This window comes from Dipodomys spectabilis, unplaced genomic scaffold, assembly GCF_019054845.1.
Source record: "Dipodomys spectabilis isolate Male_0828 unplaced genomic scaffold, ASM1905484v1 ptg000034l, whole genome shotgun sequence".
In the NCBI taxonomy this organism is placed as follows: Eukaryota; Metazoa; Chordata; class Mammalia; order Rodentia; family Heteromyidae; genus Dipodomys; species Dipodomys spectabilis.
The window spans coordinates 7,744,315-7,764,917 of NW_024870711.1; the positions used below are offsets into that span (position 1 = coordinate 7,744,315).

Genomic DNA, 20,603 nt, shown 5'->3' on the forward strand with positions numbered 1-20,603 from the left:
AAATGCCTGTAAATCACTCTTCTCTTTCTAAATGAATGCAGAGCATTTGAGCAACGTTACCGGTAAGTGGTTGATGCATCTCTCACTGAGAAGTTTTACATAAGTAGCCCCCTCCTACTCTCATGAACGCATGGAGAGTTGTTAACGCTGGCATTATTCACAGAAGATGCCATACGCAGAAGAAGGAATTGTTCCCCAGCATTCTCTGTACATTCAGGCTACTCTGGTGGGGCTAGAATATGAGCATACAAATTGGATCCGACAGGGTTTGAAGAATGAGCATGAGACCCCAGCAAAGATGGAAAGAACACTATTGGAGAATAATGGCATTGCACATCAATGGTGCTATTACACTGTGTCTTTCTGCTCAGAACAACATGGTTCTGTGGTTTTCTGGTGGCATACAATGGAATGAGCTTGCAGAACCCATTAATTTTGCACTTGTAGAAATGACAGCCTTGCGATTACCATTCACTGTGCCTGATGCTAATTCAGTGCAGCCATTTCCTTTCCAAAGGAATGTCTGAATGCAATCAAGTAAGCACTAAGGCCAAAGACATTCCACTATATATGTATCCATTTAAAGGAAATCATGCTCCCTTTGCATGTCCAGAGCTAGGAGAAACACCCTAGGCCACACAAAGCCCTTGAGGGGTTAACAGACAATATGCAGGAAAGGGGCAAGATCATTCAGTTAGCCAATATTGGAGACCAAGTCAAATGAAGTCTCTGTGTCTCCTCTGACATTATCTCAGAGGGTTTATACAAACAGCATCTCAAAATTTTCCTCATATGTGAGTAGTAGGAAAAAAACTTGCATGTGGTTCAATGGGTGACGTTCACGGAGACAAAATGAAAATCTTTAACACTGCAGAATACCTTTGAAAACCCTTTGTAAGCATCCTTCTAAGTAAGTATCTTCGTGGCTTGACAGCTATGCGGGTTTAGCAGAGTCATGAGGCCTCCTGGGAGCGCCATCTGCCCTGAGCACACATCTTCGTGAGGATGACAGGCCCTCCCTGCTCAGATTCCCTCCTGACCCTTCCTCTGTCGGCTCTGCTGTGACTCATCATCCAGGTGGCCCTTCCCGTGACCCTCACACTTGTGCTATAACCACACCACAAAGAGCAACCACAACTGGCCCAAGGAGGAGTTCTAGGAAAGTCCTTCTCTGGCCTTCCCTTGACAGCTCAGTTCTATGCTAGTAGCTATGGGGAAATGCCCAGGGTATTTTTCTAATGAATAAAGGCAGTCCCAGCCTGCCACATACAACCCAAGTACAGATGTATGTAAAAACAAGCATGCTCACATGCTCAAGCACACACACACATGCACGCACACACACACACACACACACACACACACACACACACACATACACTTTTTGAGTAGTTAGGATTGTAAGCCTCACCACCATGCTGGCTTTAGAGGTTTTTGGCTATTATGATTGAGCAAGATAAAAACTGAATTAGTGGATGCAGAATTTACCATAACACAGTACAGGATGCCAGATTCATCTTGCCACATTCAGGCACCTGGTTTATTTGTTCATTTATGGATTGACTCACTTATTTAACTCTCATTCGCTGAGTGTCATCTCAGTCCATTTTGTGTGGTTATAGCAGAATACCACAGACTGAGTACTTTTTAAAGAACAGAAGGTTATTATTTGGCTCATAATTCTATAAACTCAGAAGTGCAACATCCACGGGCCCTATCTGGTGAGAACCTTCATGATGTATCCATCTACAGTAGAAAGCAGAAAAGCAAGGAGCAAGAGCAGGAAAGGGACTAAACTTTTCTATCAGGATACATTCCCCAGATAACCAACCCATTTCCAACAAAGCAGCGCTAATCCATCCAGGAAGAAAAACTCTCAACACTCTTGTACTGGGGACTGAGTTTCCAATTCCTGGACTTTTGAGGGACATAGTCAAACCACAGCAAACATAATGTGTCTGGAAGCCCTGAATATATCATTGAGTCTGTTCACACTGAAATTTTCAAAACAGTTTGGTGCTTTACAGATACAAAATCAGAAAAGTCTAGAGGGTGTGATAGCATTGCATGGTCTCTCAGTCTAAGAAGAGCTCTTCATTAGGATCCCTTCTCTGAGCCAAGTTTGGCAAGAACTTATCATCCAGAGGCACAAAAATAAACCTTAATTCACTTGTCTACAATCTCTTTTCCTCTGAAAGAAAATGTTCGTGTTCATTTGCTATATATATATATTATATATATATATTTCAAACACTCTGAAAACATTTTCTAACTTTAGGGAGTTCTATATTTCTCTTAAGCATTCATTTGTTTGTTGCTTAGATAAAGGACAAAATTAGAAGTATCAAGGTCACAGGACTGCTGAAAGACTGAGTGATGGGTGGATGGCAATCATGGCAATGTTACTAGGATTTACAGTTATGCATACCAGCCCCACTGTGGTCCACCTACATCTCTTTCTCTCTTACTCAGTCTCATGAGCTGTATTTTAATGTTTTATAATCTGTATTATTGATAAAGCCAATTCAACTCTGTATTTTCAATAGACAATGGAATCTAAATAGAGTTTAGATCCAACTTCCTCCCTATTGAGTTTGAAAAATTATTTAATGTCCCTAAGCCTCATCCTCAGAAATATATACCTACTTGTGTGTATGTGTGCGCGTGCATGTACATGTGTATATGGGGATGAAATGCCGGTCCTAGGGCACTGTCCCTTAGCTTTTTCACTCAAGGCTGGAGCTCTATCACATGAGTGATAGCTCCTCTTCTGGTGCTCTGTGTGTGTGTGTGTGTGTGTGTGTGTATGTGTGTGTGTGTGTGTGTGTGTGTGTGTGTGTGTGCATAGTTAATTAGAGATAGTCTCTCAGATGTTTCTGCCCAATCTGGCTTCAAACCGTGATCCTCCTGAATAGCTAGGATTACAACCACAGATACCTGACTTAATACCTACTTTTTAGGGCCACCATGAGGATCATATGGAATACTGTGAACAAATTTACAAAAAGAGAGCCTGACCCACATCCATACATCAGCACCTGCCACTGCTGATTCTCACTGCTTCTCCCCTCCACTTTAAACCATGCCACCTTGTAGTCCCTGAATGATTTGTCTGCCAGATGCCCAAACGGTATCATTTCTATGACTCCAGAATCCTGGGTTGTCACTTTGGTGCTTCAAGAGCAATGACAATGTCATAAAATAGCTCTTATTAAATTTTGGACTCCAAAAATAATCTTCTGATGGTAAAATAAGGTTTCTACAGGCAACGCTCTGGTAGACTGAAGGACATGTAAAGATTCTGGAAGATAACACTCCCAGAAGTCACTTCCGGCAGTGCACTTCCGGTGGTGCACTTCCTGGTACAAAGTGTTCATCCTTGCCAAGAGCCAAGTTGGGTCACCATAGCAATCTGTTTTTGGTTTTGGTTTTGGTTTTGGTTTTTGTGGACAAAACCATAGCCCAATTGCTAGTTAAATCTCTCAAAGAGAGAAGATTTGATTTCCACCTCTGTCCTGAAGTAGCATTTCATGTTGGACAGAAGAGGCGAGTTTGCCAAAAGTAATTTCAAGACTGCACAAAGTCTGCTTATCCCTAGCTCCAGGTGCGGAACCGAATCCGGAGTAAAACTATGGTGTGGTGTGTCCTTTTAGAGTGGGTTAAAAGCATTCCAACACAATTAATATAAAATATTGTAAACAGGTGAGGGCAAAAGAGGAGAGAAATGTTGGACTTTAGCATTATGGGCTCCCATCGCTGTAAGAAACCAGATACTGCTGTCAGCCGCAATGGTCATTTTTTTCTCCGTTTTACCCACCTGATCTTAATAATCCTAACTTGGAAGACAGTTTTACACCAGTCAGGAGAGAATTTCCTAGGCTCCTTTGTCATCTCCAGATGGAACAGAAGGTTGGCTAAATTTGGAAGAAATCCCCCCAAAAAACAAAAATAGAATCCTTTTGTCCCCCTTTTTCCCTTTGAGTGTTACTCAATTCATGCTCGTTTCTTAAATCTTAAAAGCCTTATGAGGAAGGGAAGAAGATTTTTTAAAAATAAAAATAATTTTAACATAAATATGCATATAGTAATGGACAAAATAAAATAGTTTTAATTTGATTCCCAAAAGTCAAATATGTAGAAATAGCAAGTTTATTATAGAATAGGGTGGGGGGATAAAACAATATTCACTATCTCCCAGAGTCCTCTGTTGTCTCTGATTAAGGAAAACCTGAGCAATTAAACTCAAAAAAAGAGATTTTTAAACGTCAGTGGGTAAGATCAAGTCCTTTGTAATATGTTCTAAAGTAAGAGGACAGAGGTGTGGGATTTTATTTTGATGGTATGATAAATAACCTTCTTTTCAAGTTGGTGCAATTTTCTGGTCCCCACCAGGTTTTTGGATGCAATGGATGTTTTTCCTATGTGTGTTTGCATACGTGGAGTGTTTGCATTTTCCATTATTCAGCAATGATCAGAACTCTAAATACTGTCACATTTACAGAAACATACTCTATCTTCTCTCGTGTATTAGCTTTATGATTTTACCTGCAACTCTATACGTTTTTCTCTCTCTCTTTTTTTTTTTTTTTTGTATTTCTGTGAGCCTAAAATGAACCATAAATAGTCCTGAGGGTTTTGCTTTTAAATTGCTGGTGTTAGGGGCTCCCCTAAAGGCAGGTCTGCTCACTGGTGTCCACGTTGCCCGCAGTACTTCAGCATGTCTATGGGCCGTGGAGCCCTGAGTCTGACACACAATTTCTCTCTGCTACTACTGTTTTGTGAGCTCATCATTTCTAACAGGCAGCTCTGGACTTAGAGTCAGACTCATTCTAGACATCCCTTGGCTAGAGAAAATTTACTTTCTTAAATGACCGAATCCAATGGTCTTTGACCTCGCTTTTCACATATCTGGTAGTCCATTTTCTACATCAATCAAGCTTCAAATTTATTCATGTTTTTACTTTCATTGGTTGTAATTGTGATTTAGATAAATTGGCATTTAGTGTTTTTTTTTTCTCCTTTAAAACTAAATACTGAGCCACTTGAGAAGTAGAAATAGGAAGAAATAAGTTCAAGGCAAATCTAGAGGAAAATTCATAAGCCATATCTTAAAATTTATGCTGAGTAGAGGGGTTCCGGCCTGTAATCCCAGCTACTCAGATAATGGAGGTAGGAGGATTGAGCTCTAAGGCCACCCAGGCAAAAATTGTGTGACTTTATCTGAAAAATAAACTAAAACAAAAACAGAGACATGGCTCACGTGTTTGCCTAACAAGCACAAAGTCCTAAATTCACACCCCAGTATCAATTTTTTTTAATCTGAGGAAATGAAAATTATTAGACTCAAACGGGCTCTCTGAACCATTCTTTAACGTGTTGTCTTCATGCGAACTTGAGGCCCAGTCATAAGCCATGGCTACCTGGACCCAACAATTTCCTCCTGTTGACTCTTTCAAAGGAAGAGTTTTCTAAACAGAAGGTGGCTTCTAAAGTGTTCAAGCTCTAAGGAGGCCAAGATCCTTAATGTAATTGAACTGCTGGCAGTACAAGTGGACATAGCTGTGTTCTTTGTTGCTGGAAGAAGATCAAGGAGCTTGATCATTAATAATAATTCTTCTCTTCGTATACACTGGGCAGAAGTCTAGAGAATTATGGGGATGTTGGCACAAGCTGCTATGTGGGAAGCAGTGGACAGCCAGGAAAGAAGGTGGAGATAAGTGAGACCAGGCGGGGAATGAGGCAGGAGGTGGATCCAATCACAGCACGAAGAGAACTCAAGAGAAGAGTGAGTAAGACCAGATGTGGATGACTCCTGATGAAGATTCTAACAGGAGACAACTTTCCTCCATCTTTCCAAAGAAAGCCTGGCCAGTAAGGGGTGACCCTTCTAATGCTGAGGGATAGAACTTGGTTTAGAGAAGAAAACCTTTTGAAAAACATTTGTCATGAAAGAATCTCAAGTCTAAAGGTTCAAGATACCCTATGAACCTCAAGTGTGACAAAAACAGGAACCACTGAGAGATGTATCATTAAGAAGGGGTATGTGGCTCTGATCAAAAAACATTGGACACTTAGATGGACACATTAAATTGTAATGCACCATGTACAACTTTTGAAGTTCAGAAAAATAAATAAAATAATCATAATAAATTCCAAATACATTGGAAATAGCTCCCAACTTTTTAAAAAATATTGTCACTGATATATATATATATAATAATTCATGTTACATTTATTTGCTTTTAACATTACAAATTGGGTTGCTTTTAGAAAATAATAGTGGCCAGGCACCAGTGGCTCATGCCTGTCATCCTAGGTACTCAGGAGGCTGAGATCTGAGGATCACGGTTCAAAGACAGCCTGGGCAGGAAAAGTCCATGAGACTCTTATCTCCAATAAAGCACCAGAAAACCAGAAGTAGCGCTGTGGCTCAAGTGGTAGAACACTTGCCTTGAACGGAAGAGCTGAGGGACAGTGCCCAGATCCAGAGTTCAAGCCCCACAAGCAACAAAAAAAGAAAAAGAAAGAAAATCAATAGTGGCTATTTAAGATTGAGATCAATTAAACCTTCAACCTGTGCCCCACTAGTCAGTATATTCTGTGAGGATTTGTCGTCATCATTTCTAGTGTGAAGACAATATAAAATTATATCTGCTCTTCCAAAATTTTTATTGTAATAGTATTCTCTTCTTGGAAATACACATCCTTGTCTTCCTAGTATCTGCCCTCACCGTAACTCCCAGATAATTGTATATAAACTTAATGGACACCCTCTTTTTGAGTATTTCTACTTTAAATATAATAAATCAGAGAAGTCAACAAATGGACGTGCAAATATACAAGTGGAGAGCCTTGCTTTTGCGAGAGGTCTTCTAAAACAATGGTCACTAACTTTAACATTGCAGAATTTTATTTAAACATTCTGAAATTCATACTTAAGTACAAATTTGCTTCCTTTCCATTAATGCGAATGATTTGCCATTCATCCAGTCCGAGGGACCAATTTTACTGTGTTTCTTCCCAGGGAGTTGGGTCAAGGGTAGCTTAAAGAAGAATACCAGCCTCTAGAGGAAAACCATTCTCTCAGACTTCCTCACATGTAACCCCACTGTTCTTCCAGACTCAATGGTTTTCTGCCCTAACCAAGAATTCAGTATTATTTGCTAAGGATCTTGATAATAACCCCTAAGATGCCTACTTTTGGAACCAATTTTGGAACTAATTTTAGAATCAGCATTAGTTGACCCCATAGCAGACAATGGTGTAACCATCTTGCCGTGCAGTATTGTTTTGTTTTGTTTATAAATTGCCTCAATTATAGGAACTGTGTTTTTACAGGAGTAAGAACCCTGTGGAAATGTGGGAGTGGTTGAAAAACACTAATATTATGAGGCGTTATTAAGGTCATTCCTGTCTGCTTTGAGAGTCCTGCAAAAGGGTCATATCTGGTCATTCACGAGCTGCCAGACCATCTTGATCAGATTCCATTGCCATCGCTGGCAGTAAAACGCTGGACTGACTCTTCCTTCCACTGACTTACATTAGGGTTGCTGCACGACAGCATGATGCATTATCTGCACACTGAAAGATCACAGGGCTCAGCAGGACATGGGCCTCGAGTGAGCTAAGTTCATGACGCATGCTTGCGTGCTTTTAGTCAGTCCACCACTTGAGTATAGTACAGCCCTGCTCAATTCCTGTCTCCATCATGGAGTCATTAGGAATCATTTGAACCGGAATATCACTTAAAGCAGCTAATAAACTCGAAATTAAATAAGAATGGATTTGGGGGCCATCCTCTTAGAATCATCATGGAGATCTTTAGCAAATATTACCAGCACCTATCTTAGAGAGTTTTAGAACTCTCTAAGGTAACTGCTATGATTTAGAAAACTTATTTAAATGTTCCTTTTATCCCAAATGGTGAATACTCTCTTTGCCACCTCTGGACGGTGTTAGGGAGGACTCAACTAAGCCATTTCTCCATTTTCAGAATTTAGTAAGCACATAGTTATCTTCCGTGCAACACCCTCCTGTATCACAAGCCACATGCAGTTATTAGAGTACTTGGCAATTTCTTTGAAAACATCAAAGACTATTTCAAAATGTTTTATTCCCATAATTACAATGAATTTATTACTATCCTCTCAATGTTCGTCTCTTGCCCTAACATTCAAATGTCATTGGGTTACATGTGTCAACACTTCAATTGCTTTAAATTGCTAAGAGTTCGTGAAGCTCTTTTTGTCCCAAAACCAAAGTATCTCACTGTTGAAAGGGATATTGCATCCTTTTGTAGCCAACTGACATCCTGTTTCACATCTCCTTTTATAACAGACACAAAATATGTTTGTTCACAGCAATTTCAAGATATAGGTATTATCACCTTTGGTTTGACAAATGAAGATGTTGAGACTTCTAGAGTTTAAGTGTATTATCTAAAACTCACATCACTGGCAAACACCGGATTGGGATCAGAATCTTAGGACCAAATCTGTTGTTATTCTCAGCTTCCACACCAGCATGGAGCCATCGTGAGCACCCTGGGCAGGAGAGCCCCAAAATGTGACAATGGAGAGCTGGGAACCCCGTGTCCCACTATTTTGCACCAATATTTCTATCAACGGCAGGGAACGTCTTCCTGAGGAGATATCTCAGTATCTTCAGACTCTCCAACCTAAGGAGACAAGTAAAATGTGTCTAGCCTGAAACTTGCCACATAGGAGATATTTCGTAGATAATTCATTTCCTGCCCTTTCTTTAACTGATGCCTAAATGAACCCTCAAAGGAACAAACTCCAGAGAAAGAGATGGTCCTCGGCCACTGCTCATATCAGCTCTCCAATGACCCAGTGGCCTTACGCGTATATTGCTTCTTGTCAATGTGTGATAGTGAATTGGTAAGTGTCATGACTTTTAGATAATTCGCCTCGCTCACTTGGGCTTATTTTTTCTGTCATTCTGACAAGGGTAGGCCTGTGGCTTAGAAGTCCAGGGAAAGTTTCCATTTTTTTATTTTCCTTCTTCCCTGGGGATCCTGGTATGTAGTCAAGCAAGGAAAGACATACAAACATACACAGGTATACACATACAGCAGAGCGGAGATGGACATGGGTTCCACCTGTACATTTCTAAATGCCAAAATACACACACACACACACACACACACACACACACACACACACACACACACACAAGAGCAGAGAGAACTGTGAGTTCCACCTCTAACTTTCTAACCATAAGTCTCGGATAAGAAAAGATTGCTTTTTCTTTGCACTGGTCAAGACTCTGGGACACACCAGCACCATGACCTTGGGTTAATGGCGGTGAGGACTTTGCTCTCCTAATGCAGAGGAGAGCAAGGGATGTGGAGAATCTCACCGAATCAATTCTTCTGGCACAAGAGACCACTTTAGATTGCTTTCTAACAAAGAAGGTGATTTGCAGAGTAAATCCAGGCTGTGGCCTGAGAGTTTTCTTATTGATGAAATTCCTGCTTTGCATCACTGATTGGCGGCCACCCCAGGGTTGTGGGGTCTTTGTGCTGGTCTGGGCACAGAGGTGTGTGGAATGAGCCTTGATGATTAGAATTCCAAAATCCCAACAAAACACGGGGATGAGCCAAATGAATCTCTGTCCCCTTTTCTGAGGACAGGAGAGGGTGGAGTGCTGTCTCCTTCCACAATGCACAACTGTTACGAAGAGGAATTCATCCTGGGATACTGAGCCTGGGCCTCCAGCTCCTTTGGACCCCCTTCACAGCAGTGCTCTGTTCTCTGCATGAGTCTTCCTTTCTCTAGCCAAAGGATAATGTAAAAATTATGACACAAGTGAAATATTTATTCTCTAGACAAGAGTAAAAGATTTCACAAGCAAGCATACTGGAATCCAGATCAGATATTCTTCCCTACTTACACAAATCAACTATGGGATTAAACAGAAGCCTTTGCCAACCTCACACCTGCATGTGCCAGGCCCACCAAACTTAGCACACACCTGTACACACTCACGCACACATATACACATACATACACATGCATTATGCTACCAATGGTGTCTATAGACTACCATTGAAATGGAACTTGCAGTGATTTGTCTTAATTAAACTTGAGAGGGAATACAAGTTCAAATGGAAGAAATTTGTGGAAGAGCTGAATAGCTCAAGGAGTATTTCCAAACCAGGCTCTCTACACACAACATGATTTCTTTTGATCTGATTTACTGGCCCATTTGGCTGTGATTCTCCTGATCAGCAGATAACCTGTACCAGCAGGAATGAGTCTAGGAGAAGAGAGTGATTTTTGAATTGAGCCCAAGAGGCTGAGCCCTTCTGCATGGCAGGTGTTCTGAGGAAGAGCTTGGACCAGGAGAGCAGAGCACAGAGCAACTTCAGAGTGAGGAGCAGCTGGACACCAGTGGCTCCAGCCTGCAATCCTCCCTACTTAAGAGGCTGAGCGCTGAGGATCAAGATTTGAAGCCAACCCAGGAAGGAAAGTCCATGAGACTCTCATTTCCAATTAATGAACAAAAAGGTGGAACTAGAGGTATGGCTCCAGTGATAGGGTGTTAGCCTTGAACAAGAAAAACTAAAGGGCAGGCCTTGAGTTCAAGTCCCAGTATTGGTGCACACACATACACACACACACACACAAACACACACAAATATATATATATATATGTATATATATATATGTATATATATATGTATATATATATATATATATATATATGAACTTAGACAAGCCTCAGCAGGAAGTTAAAATGGCTCTGTGAGGACCAAGACTGAAAGTACTTTGATAAGAGGCTGGAAGGGACCGTCAGGGAAGACAGAAGTTAGCAAAGATGCCCTTTCCCCTCTGTCATCTTGCCCAAAGCCATCCCTGCAATGGAGAAGAAAGGCAGTATTGTTTTCTTCTCTCCTTTACGAAGTTTCCTTTGCTATTAAGGCCCAGAATCAAGGCTAATATCATCTACTACTATCATCTATATTCACAAATAAACCATCTTTAGCTATTGATCCATGTTAGAATATTGTACTCTAGAAAATGTATCCTCAGTTCCTTAATTTATACTATTATAATGTACTAGTTATCATTATGTGCATAGTGTTTGCATATCTAGCAGGAATATTTTCCTTGAAATCACCTAACTTTCATCTCATCATTTAAAAGTGCTGCCTAATATTCCATCCTGTGGGTTTTCCAAAATTTATTTAACCTAAATATTAAATAATGACTCACATTAATTTGATATTAATCACTCTTTCTCTTAAAACAGAAACAAATGAGCATTTCAACTTCTGGGGTTTTTTTTTACTGGCAATAATATTTCGGTAATGTTTTGTGTAAATTGCATTCTCAATATTTTGCATTCTTAGGATAGATGGGCAGATGGGTAGAAGTAGAGAATAGGAAACTTACGTTTTCCCAACATAGAACCAATCCAGCTTTTCCACCCACAGGACCAGTGAGCACACACACCGTAGTCCCTGAGAGCACCCACTTCTCTCAACATGAGTTTTCCTTTTGCATGAAAACAAGAAGCCAAAAATGGTTTGGTATCATTTAGATTTCTATTTCTTTAAATCCAGAAAGGGCAGGGGTGCACACAGGCACATGCGCATGGGCAAGTCCACCAGGGTCCAACTGCAGTCAGGACTCAGTACTTCAGGCAACGTGATCATTTACTTCAAGACACTGACCTGATAGAAATTTTAAAAAAACACACACAGAACAAAAGAGGTTACTCTTAGGTGTCAACTTGACTGGTTTAAGATATATCCAGAAAGCTAACAAAGCATGATTTCTGGGCATGTCTGAGCGTGTATGCAAGGGAAAACAGCATTGAGTTAGGGGCGAAGGATAGACGATCCACCCTTCAGGGCCAAGGTAGAACCAAAGGAGAGAAGAATTCAATTGCTTTCTTCCTCTCCCCCATCTTCTCCGGCCGTTGGACATCAGGACTCTGGGTCCTTGGCCTTTGATGTTAGAGGAGGCGTCAGGAAGGACAATGTAGGGACTGCTAAGCTTCATGGACACACTGGGGTCTTTAGCCCAGGTATGCCCCAGCGCCCAGCAAAAGTGATACTTAAATACCATATTAAAGCCATCTCTGTCAAATGCAAGCATAAATAGAATAAAATAGTAGCATGAAGTCGTGTTTCTTTCCTTCCTTCAAAGCCAACTGAGATCAAAAAAAGAAGGAAATGGAGGACCCCAAATAAATTCATCTTCAATGAAACATGAAAATACCCATTGGCACAAACCTTGGCTTAGGGGTGGTGTAAGCCAGCGGCTTTGAGAGTTGACTTCGAACGAAAGAGATGACCATAAAGTCATGTTTTCTTCACTTTGCTCCAAGTTCAGCAATTCCTTTATTCTACTCCAGTTTCTTCCTCCTGTTACTTTCTTATGAAGTATGGCTTTATTTTGTTCCTATGAAAGTGGCATGGGAGGCTGTGAGTTCCTTTCATCTTTTGATGCTCTTGAATTTTTTATACAGACCATGTATGCCTTTTTTTAATCCATCTATTTGTTCTTTGTCTTTTAAGAATTTTTCCCCCCTCAAAATGAAGATATTTTTGGGGTAGGGATTTTTTTTCAGATAGTGTTCTAAAGTTACTTCCTTATTTTTGTGGGGAAGGGGAGAGACAAGTATTTCTCCCATGCCGTTGTCTTCAGATCAAATGTTAAATTGTTTATAATAAAGCATGAATATGCTACATGGGACAGATTGAGAGGTTTGGAACTTAGTCACAGTTTTAGAGGAGGCAAAGATAAAAGGATGAAAGCTAGGTGATTTCAAGGAAAACAGTCCTGCTAGATATGCAAATGCTACATACATAATGAGAACTAGTACATTACAATAATATAAATTAATTTAAGGAACTTAGGATACATTTTCTATAGTACAATCTTCTAACATGGATCAATAGCTAAAGATGGTTTATTTATGAATGTAACTAAATTATAGCACGAATTCAATTAGCTCTACTTTGCCTCCTAGGCCTACTTTCCCCAGAGAAGAGGAATAGCACACACCATGTTCTGTTTTGTTCTTTGTGTATTTGGTTTTTTTAGGTCCAAGATCAGGACTCAAACTCAGCACGTGCTGCTTTCACTCATTGGCTAAATTTTCTTTTAAAATCTGGAGGAAAAAAATTACCTTTGAAGTCAAAAAACATTGTCATCTATACTATTCATATATTGTTCTTTACTACCAACATGCTGACATAGTGTAGCTTCTCCTAATCGTCTTGTGGAAGAAACAAACCACAAGAGAAATAGATGTCTTTTGTCTCAGAGGCCATGCCTCCCGTTCATCATTCATCTCCCTCTGCCCATCTCTCCCAACCCCATCCATCTTCTCAGTGTTCCAAGCTCCATTTCCACAGGTGTACATGGAATGGTATATTCCATTTCTCATATATATTTGCTCCTCAGTGATTAGAGCCACACAGGGGACAATCCCTTCTAGACCTAGAGTCCCCGTCTTCAGCTTGGTACCTGATACAAAGGAGGTTTGGATAAATGTTTGATGAATGAGCGTTTCTGAGAATCAGCATCTAGATTAAATAGCTTTTTCTGGAGGTATGTTCTGAATGTGAGTTCGCTGTCACTGGGAAAATAAATAGGAAGCCAACTTGGAGATACAGTGAAATCATTTCCATGGAAGTTTTAGATGGCCTTTCCCTGTCTCACAAAATCCCCTTCCTGGTGCAATAAACTCACAACCTGAACTCTAATAAGCTTCCCAAAGCAGATGCGCTTCCCATGTCAATGCAATCCATCTCATTTCAATCTCTGCTTTTGGGAAATGAAATACTATAGGTTTTGTTGTTGGTTTGGTTTGGTTTTTGATTTGGGAGTTTTCTTTCTTTGGAGGCTATAATATGGTGTTTTTTTTATTATAAAGGTGATGTACAGAGGGGTTACAGTTACACAAGTCAGAGAATGAGTTCATTTCTTTTTGAACAGTGTCACCTCTTCCTTCATTTTCTCCCAGTTTTTCCCTCACAAACCCTCTCTCCCAAAAATTGTAGTTCATTTTCAACACAGTGCCTAGTGAGTACCACTGCTACATTTGTTCACCCTTCATCCCACATTTCTGTGCTCCCCCTTACAGTCCCCAAAACAGGTAAACTTATAGACAAACAAAAGGTACAGAAATTAAAAACAAAGGAGGGGGAAAGGAAAATAACAAAAAACCTCTTGTTTCCATTTCTAGTTCATGTCAATACACATCATTTTACATGCACATAGCTATTGAGCTTTTGTGGTCTCACTGAAAGAATGTTTAGGGCCCTGTATAATTTATCCTGTGCAAGTGTAATTTTTTGTCTTTTACTATCCATTCACTTGTAGATTTATAGGCACATTCTAATTATAACAAATGAGGGAAATTATGTAATGTATGTTTCTTTGGGTCTTGCTTACTTCACTTAATAAAATTTTTCCCAAGTCTTTCCATTTCCTTATGAACGGTACAGTATCATTCTTTCTGATGGAGGTATTGAATTCCATTGTGTAAATATACCACATTTTCTTGATCCATTCTCCACCAAGGGACATCTAGGCTCATTCCATATTTTAGCTTTTGTAAACAATACTGCAATGAACATGGTTGTGCTGGTAGCTTTTGTGTGGCCTTGTTTTGTAGTCTATGAGCTAAATGCCCATGAGTGGAATTGCTGGGTCATAGGTAAGCCCTGTGTTTCATCTTTTGAGGAACCTATACATTACTTTTCAGAGTGGTTGAACAAGTTTATATTCCCACCAACAGTGTAATAAAGTTCCCTTTTGGCCACATCCCTGACAGCATCTGTTATTGTTAGTAATCTTGATTATGGCCATTCTAACTGGGGTGAAGTGGACACTCAATGTTATTTTGACTTGCATTTCTATTATGGCCAGACATGTTGAACATTTCTCCATGTGTCTTTAGCCATTCTTACTTCTTCTTCTTCTGAGAAGTCTCTCTTTAAGAATTTAGCCTATGAATTAATTGGGTTGTCATTTCTTTGAGGGTTTGTTTTGGGGGGTTAAATTTTGAGCTCTAAGTATATTTTAGACTTGAGACCCTTGTATGATGCACAGCCGATAATACCTTCTCCCATTCTATGAGCTTTCTATTTATCCTGCTGGCTATGTCCTTTACCATTTAGAACCTCTTCAGTTCAAAGTAATATCATGTATCCAGTCTTTCTTTGATTTGTTTTGAGTCTGAATGTTTACTTAGGAAGTTTCAACCCATGCCTAGGAACTCCAGTGTTTCCCTTACCCCTTCCTGTAATATTGCCATGGTATCTGGCCTAATATTGAGATCTTTGATCCATTTAGAATTGATTCTGGCACAGGATGATATATAAGGATCTAGCTTCAGTTTCTACATATATATAGCCAGTTCTGCCAGAACCATTTGTTGAAGATGCTATTTTTCTTCCAGTCTGTGTTGTTGACTATCAGTCTGAGAGTTGATTTCTGGGTCTTCTATTCTATTTCATTGGTCCTTGAGCTTATTATAATACTGTTTTTAAAACATTTTTCTTTTTTAATTATGTGTGTGCCAGTCCTAAGGCTTGAACTTAGGGCTTCATGCTCTTGTTTGGCTTTTTCTCTCAAGATTTCTACTTCAGTCACAGCCCTACGTCTGGCTTTTTGCTGGTTAATAGGAGATAAGCATCTCTCTGATTTGTCTATGTAGGCTGTCTTTGAACCAGAATCCTCAGATCTCAACCTCCTGAGTGGCTAGGATTACAAGTAAGAGATACTGGCCCTGACTATTTTTTTTTCAAGTTTTAAGAATACACAGTGATGAGTTAACTCTGAACCTGTGGTGCTCACCAAGTGTTAAAGTCGGAATTTAATGCATCCTATAATTAGTATTATTTTGAAAGTCATTCCATGCTACTTTTATTTCTCCTTTTTTTGGTGTTCCCGGTATCTTTTTTCTGAGAAAACACTACTATATTCAGGGCAGTTGAACCACAACAAAGACCCAGGAGAGGAAAAGAAGGGGCTGCTCAAGCATTCAGGGCACACATTCCTAACACATTCATCCCACTGACCTGCAAAATGTCAGTGGGAGTCGAGAGAGGCCTACAGACAGAATATCTGAGTCCACATTTGACCTCTCAAATCTAATCAGTTTTATTTTGATCATCGCACTGAGTCTCTATTAGCTTTGCAAACACTCATTAAAAGCCAATTCACAAACAGCATTTTAAAAGACCTAGGAAACATCTCCCATATGTAGATACAAAAATCTCTCCTTGTGCTGACCTATTTCAAGATCAATTGACTACAGATCCCAAGGAGCAATCACAAACAAAATTCCCTTTTTTAAAAAAAAAAAAAGTATTCTTGTTGTTAAAACTGAACAAAGAAACTCCACCTTAAAAGCACAGGTCAAATGTTTCCTCCTCTTAATCCCAAATGAAATAAGTCAACTTTCAGCTCAGCTTTTCTAGTCCTTTGCGTGGCTTTACACTATAGCAGGATTCGAGGATTCGAGTGACCTGAGCTCGGGGCTGAGTCTACAAGCCCATGGGATCCCTCGCGAGGTAGGGTAGGGGGCAGTTTTAAACCACGCTGCAGCTGCCAGTAAAGGAACACACAACATGGTGCCTGGCTGACCTACAGCTGGGGTGTGGGGTGGCCCACAGCGAGGACAGCGCCTGATACTTGCTGAAGCCCTCTAGATGTTACCAGTTAGCTCTTTTAATGATGCAATAATCCAGTGCAAGAGACACTTCTATTAGACCTACTGTACTGACAGGAGAACTGAGGTGAACAGAAATTAAGTAGCTCATCCAAAATGACCCATCTAGGTGGCAGAATGACTTGAACATAGCCAGGTTCACTCTGCTCTTAGCCACACCCAGCTGTGGATCTACCCAGAAGGTTGAACTTCCTTTCAAGCAGCAGGGCAGAGGTGAGCCAGTGGCAATATTTAGAGACATATCCCCCGAGACATCATACAGTTTGGACCAGGATCCAGGGTCCTTAGGGAACAGTGCCTTGATCTGAGATCCTTGGTCTGGGCAAGGATTCCCTGACTACATGCTCCTAAAAGAATAAAAAAAATGTTAGATGCAAAGCCCAGCTTATGTACCCTTCTTCATATAGTTTGTTATAAATGGTATACACGTACTGTTGAACTAATGTATGCCATAAAATATGTACAGAGGGGGAAAATCTTTCTTTTACACCAAAAACTTACCGTAAATTTACTTCAAGTAGCACTCACTTGTATTAGCATTAGAACTACATATCCCAGACCAAAAACACATATTCTATAAATAATTTAGGTTCCGTTTTATTTTCAAGTGTCATGGAATGTCTTGATCTAGAACCCCATTTTCCTAAAATGGTCCCCTTGTTGTTTTAGATTATTTATCAACCCATACATGAGGCCCTTGATGCATTACAATCATCCTGAAACTATGCATTAAAACCAAAACAAGAAAAAAAGCATCTTTTTTAAAGCCTACAGCAATCCCCAAGAAAAAAGTCACCTGACAAGAGAAATTCTCACTAGAATAATTCATTCAAATACCAGAAACAAAACCTAAGTGTCGATTTATTCTTTTTAGCATTTTTCCCCCATAGCAACACGGGAGCCAGTGTGTAAAATGGAACTGCTGTTGGGGACAGAGCTTGTCGTATTCTGGCCAAGCATTTGCTTTTCTGATGATAGCAATAATACACACAGAGAGAAGGAAACATTCAATGCAAGTACTTTGGCAACTCCAGAAGGCTCAAGCCCTCTGACAGCACCTCACATGCCATCAGCCTATTGCTACTTCCTGGAACCAAAACAAATGAAGGTGGGGAAGAGGGGTTCCACAAAGCAGCTAAACACCAAACCCTCAAAGCCTCTCCATCCTGCACAGGACAGATGAGCTCTTCGTGTACCATCTGTCTGCTCTGCACTTGAATTCTCCCAGAAGCTCTGGGAAAGCTGAGAGGTTTATTTACAGCTGGAGCCATTGCAGCCTGAAGCCCCACAGATTCTCACTCTCCCAACAGCCCTCTATTCCCACCTCCTAACCACACACACACACACACACACACACACACAAACACACCTCCACCTGGCAGAACTGCATAAAGAGAGACTCCGTATTAACAACATCAACGTGGCTGAGCAGAGGGATGACAGTTAAGTTCCACAGGGGCTGACCCAAGGCTGTAACAACCAAGGGTCTAGTCTGCTGCTCAGAGCCTCCAGCCCAAGGCAAATCCCAGCTTCTCTTCAGTTCTTCTTGGAGGCAGGGACACACAGCTCAGAACAATTTGTCCTTTGATGTGTTAGGTTTGACAACGGCATGACCCGAGAAGTAAAAATTCCTTTAGTGTCGCATGAATGATGGTGGTGGTGAGTGTGGAAATGTGACCTGGGTGAATTTTAACTCAAGCACCTGATATAGATTATTAATTGCCTCAAAAGCTTAAAGGTGGAATTGATTGGAATTTTTTTCCTGAGGTAGGAATCCATAAAATTCTTCTACTCTCCCTTTAGAATCCCCTTACCTGGTTGGGAGAGATGAGGGAGAATGATGGAATGCATCACGATGCATCACAGACATATTGCATTGAAACATCTTTGTACAACTACTTAAGGATAACACAAATAAAAATAAATGGAGTAAAATCCTCTACCCTATGGTCATGAGAATCATAACTATATAAATGTCCTCACCCTTACGTACCACAGATGGTACCTGACTAGAAGTTAGCCAACCTATTTGGTTCTTACTTCTAGATCTTTGGCTGCCGATCTTTTCGTCATGTCTTTATCAGTTTGATCCTTATTAGGCCCCTGAGCTTGCCTAAAAATGTTCCAACTCTACCTATATCTTAGAGGATGGTTAAAACTTGGAAGTGCATTTGGGTTCAAGGTATGAACATCTCAGATCCTTCTTGAACAGGAAGCGGAGCCTTCCAATGGTGGAGACCATGCATGCAGAACAAGAACACAAGTCATTTGGGAAGAAGGGAAGGGCCATCTCCCTTCCTGAGCTAGCAGCCCCTAGATTAGGCAGCGCTTTGCATTCCAGACACCTGTGCAATCTGAAGACTGCTCTTGGGGTGCCAAAAACATCTCAGAGACTTGTCGAGAATTCTTTCCTTTAAGGGAGTCATGGCATTTAGCAAATAGGGCAGCTACTTCTACAACACCTGGTATCTGCTTATATTTTTAATTTTCAAGGGTGAAAGTGGCAGACGAATCACTCCACACGTGTTTGTGAAAACACCTTGGGCTTGCACAAGCACAGCATAGACAGAGCTGAATCTCAGCAACTCTGCACTTGATTCTGGCCTGCTGATGGACGGGATGACCACAGACACGTTTGTCACTCCCCTGAGCCTCAGCGACCCCATCTGTGAAATGGGGAGGGAGGAGGAGGCATCACAGCCACCTTCAGGTGTTGCCATGGAACTATTTAGTTATATGCTGGCCTGTGGGAACTTACCGGCTAGCCATCCATCTCCTCGTGGTATTGAGAGTGCTTGGGTCTGGGTCACTACTAATGCAGTAGGACAGACCCGGGGCTATCCGTGAACTTGCTGCAGGCCTCCCTAGACCGCTCTGAGCCATAACAGTGATGAAACACAGTGATTGCCTCAAAACCCTGATGGGCAAGAATTCTGTTTGCCTCAGGCAGATCCGCTGATGAGCAAGGTAGAAATATAGGACATTCCATGCTAAGCATAGAGCATAGATTAAAGTCCTTGCTACTTAGAATGGGCATTGAACCCAGCAGGTGGAACAGGCAGGAATTAAATGACTAAGTCTACAAATAAATAAAAAATACAATTCCTCAACACAGTGGTTTCATAGGGAACTGTGACATTCGCTGAGCAGAGGTAAAATAAAGCAGACATTGAATTGGGGACAACTTCACTCACTAAAAGCTATCCTAGTAACCCCTGACCAACCTCTGTTTAAACACAGCCCACCTTACTAAGCCAACAGACAAGGAAAAGCAGAAGAAATTAACAACATCTGTCGAACGGTTGAGCCACTTCATTCCTTTGGCTATATTATCCTAAAGGCACCTGATAACATTTTCACAACCAACCTGCTCTGCTAATTAATGATGATGTAGAAGTGCTTGCAGTGACATTTCTCTCACGAAGCTCACTCTAGAAAAGAAATGACACTGAAAAATTTCCACTAGGAAAAGTCTACGCAGGCCAACAAGTTGAAGCACACACCAATGAAATAAAAACATGAAAATTTTAAAAAACCAGCAAATTCCATGTAGCTCAGCTCAGCAAATATTGATAGAGTATCTGCTTACAGCCAAAGTCTGACTGAGGTTACACGACACAGCTCTTCTCAGATGCTCCATGCAGTAAGAAGCTAGGAGTAGCCACTCTCATTCATGTCCCACTTCCTTATCCCCTTCCAGAACCTTCCTTTCCTGAGGAAAAACTTAGGGATGGGCCCTCTAGGTGCCTGTTTATTTGCAAAAGATGTGCTGCATGAAAAATGTACTGTACATGTTTGCATGTAGATAGAAAAATGGCTTTCCAAAATTATTTGTGTGTATACATATATTTGTATATGTAGGTGTTTCCTCTAGAAATGCAACA

The 20,603-nt window shown here is 40.7% G+C and overlaps 1 protein-coding gene across 1 annotated transcript in view; it reads left to right on the top strand.

Moving 5' to 3' along the window:
• The window catches only part of Cntnap2 (contactin associated protein 2), a 1,675,080-nt gene that overhangs the window by 1,519,531 nt on the left and 134,946 nt on the right, over positions 1–20,603 (top strand). The window lies entirely within an intron of this gene.